Raw genomic sequence first — 2672 nt, 5'->3', positions numbered from 1 at the left:
CTGGTAGCATAGTGGCTAAGACACTTGCCTGCTAACCAGACGGCTGGCGGTTCAAACCCACCAGCCACTCCTCGGAAGGAAGGTTGGACAATCCTACTTCCGTAGTGATACTGCCTCGGAAACCCAAGGAGGGGTCGCTATGAGTCCCTTATCAGATATGTCATTGCTGAATATTTTTTCCCAATCTGTGGGTTCTCTTTTTACTCTTTTGGAGAAGTTGCTGGAAGCACATAAAAATTTAATTTTTAGAAGGTCCTATTCATCTAGTTTGTGCATTTTGAGTGATACTTGACAGTCTATTTATGCCACAATATAGGGCCCCTAAATTTGCCCTTATTTTTTCCTCGAGGAACTGTATAGTTTTAGGTTTCACATTTAAGTCTTTGATCCATCTGGAGTTAGTTTTGTGTATGGTGTGAGATACGGATCTTGTTTCATTTTTCTGCAAATGGATATCCAGTTTTGCCAGCACCATTTGTTAAAAAGACCATCTCTTCCTCATTGAATGGTGTGATAGTTGGAGCTGTGTGTCAGCTTGGCTGGACCCCAATTCTGTGTGGTTGTTCCCATGATGGGATTGGATGACTATGTTCTGAGTGGCCAATTTGCCCAAGGGGAGTTTCCCTAGGGATGTGGCCTGCTTCCAGGATATCCAGGGACATCCTGGGACATTCTTCTGTGGATTGGGATTCCATTGTGCTGCCTACAACAGTCCGTGAGTGAGCAGTCTACCGTTTGGCTTTGGAAATTTTGGATTTGTCATTCGTTGGAGTCAACAGCTGATGTACTGCCTGCCAGCCTTGACCTTCTTGGCCCCTGTGGTTGTGGGAGCCAGGAAAAGCCTCTAGCTTGACGTTTGATCCAGGGACTTTAGACTTGCCGGCTTCTATACATTTATGAGCCGTTTTCCTAAAATAATTTATTTTTCCTCTCTCTCTCTCTATAAGCTCTGCTGGTTTTTGTTTCTCTAGAGAACCCAATCTAACACATTTGGTACCAGGAGTGTTTCTAGAGAGACAAAATCATAAGGATGGGCTTCCTAGATTGGTTCTCCAGTTTGATTAATCTTAATGACACTAGCGACCCTGTGTCTGCTAGTAAAGAAGGCCCTGCTTATCAGTGGTGTGAGGTGGCAAAATTAATATGCAAAATAGCACCACCAATAGATCAAGTGCTTGTGAGAAGTGATGCTCTGGGTGATCAGTTATTTGATACTTTCCTGCAATTTTGTCAGAATGAGGAATATAAGGAAGCTGGTTGGTTGGTCCTACTTACAATAGACAAAGTGGTAAAAGAGCAAAATGAGCTCTGAGCTGCTGAGTCTTGGCTTAAGCACCGCATAAAAGACCCCAGTGCTTCCAGCTGTGCTCTGAAAGAAAGCCTTATATCTTCTAGTACAACAGAGCTGATATTGCTGAAAACCAAACCCAGAGTCTTATTGTAAGAGTGACTAAATTACAACACCAACTAAATTGCCAATCCAGAATGGTGTCTGATGTTAAAGTGAGGGCATTGATTGGAAAAAAATGGGATCCTGAAACCTGGAATGGGGACATATGGACAGATAATCAGGAAGATCAGGATATGGAGCCTGTAAATTCTGTTGAATGCCTCCCATCTGAAGGGATTACTGTAAAACCATTATCCCCTCCCCCTCAGTTTGATGGTACTAGCCAAACTGCTGGGTCATTGTTTGAGAAAGAGTCCATGGAAGACATTCCTGAATGCTCTCAGGAACTGCCTCAAGCACCCGTTGTTGCTGCGAGGCCCAAACTAAAGTCAAGTCCAAGTGAGCCCCAAAAGGTGAAATAGGAAGTGTGACGGAGGAGGTGATATGCTATACCTGAAAAGACCTACTTGATTTTGCTAACATGTACAGACAGAAACTTGGAGAATATGTATGGGAATGGCTACTGAGAGTGTGAGATAATGGTGCAAGGAATGTAAGATTGGATCAGTCTGAGTTTATTGATTTAGGTCCACTAAGTATGGATTCTTCATTCAGTGTCTCAGCTTGAGAGGTTAGGAAAGGATCTAATAGTTTATTTGGTTGGCTTACTGAGGCATGGATATGCGGTGGCCTACCTTAAGTCTGTTGAAGGGGAGTTTCCTTAGGGGTGTGGCCTGCTTCCAGGATATCTAGGGACATCCTGGGAAGAGAGACATTCTTCTGTGGATTGGGATTCCGTTGTGCTGCCTACAAATTTCCGTGAGTGAGCAATCCACCATTCGGCTTGGAGATCTTGGATTCGTCATTCATTGGAGTCAACAGCCAGTGTACTGCCTGCCAGCCTTGAGCGTCTTGGCCCCTGTGATTGTGGGAGCCAGGAAAAGCTTCCAGCTTGACTTTGATCCAGGGACTTTGGATTTGCCGGCTTCTATACGTTTCTGAGCCATTTTTCTAAGATAAATTTCTCTCTCTATATATATATGTATATATAAGCTTTGCTGGTTTTTGTTTCTCTAGAGAACCCAGTCTAACACAAAAGGATTTCAGCCCTTGGTCAAAAATCAACTGACCATAGGTAAATGGATCTATTTCTGGGTTCTCAATTCTGTTCCACTGGTCTATGTGTTGTTGTACCAGTACCAGGCTGTTTTGACTACTGTGGCTGTATAGTAGGTTTTGAGATCCACAAGTGTGAGACCTTCTACTTTGTAGAACAATGTTT

The sequence above is a fragment of the Orycteropus afer genome, unplaced genomic scaffold, assembly GCF_000298275.1.
Source record: "Orycteropus afer afer isolate SDZICR_OR568_19922 unplaced genomic scaffold, OryAfe1.0 scaffold00314, whole genome shotgun sequence".
In the NCBI taxonomy this organism is placed as follows: domain Eukaryota; kingdom Metazoa; phylum Chordata; class Mammalia; order Tubulidentata; family Orycteropodidae; genus Orycteropus; species Orycteropus afer.
Note: the sequence above shows the minus strand (reverse complement) of the source record.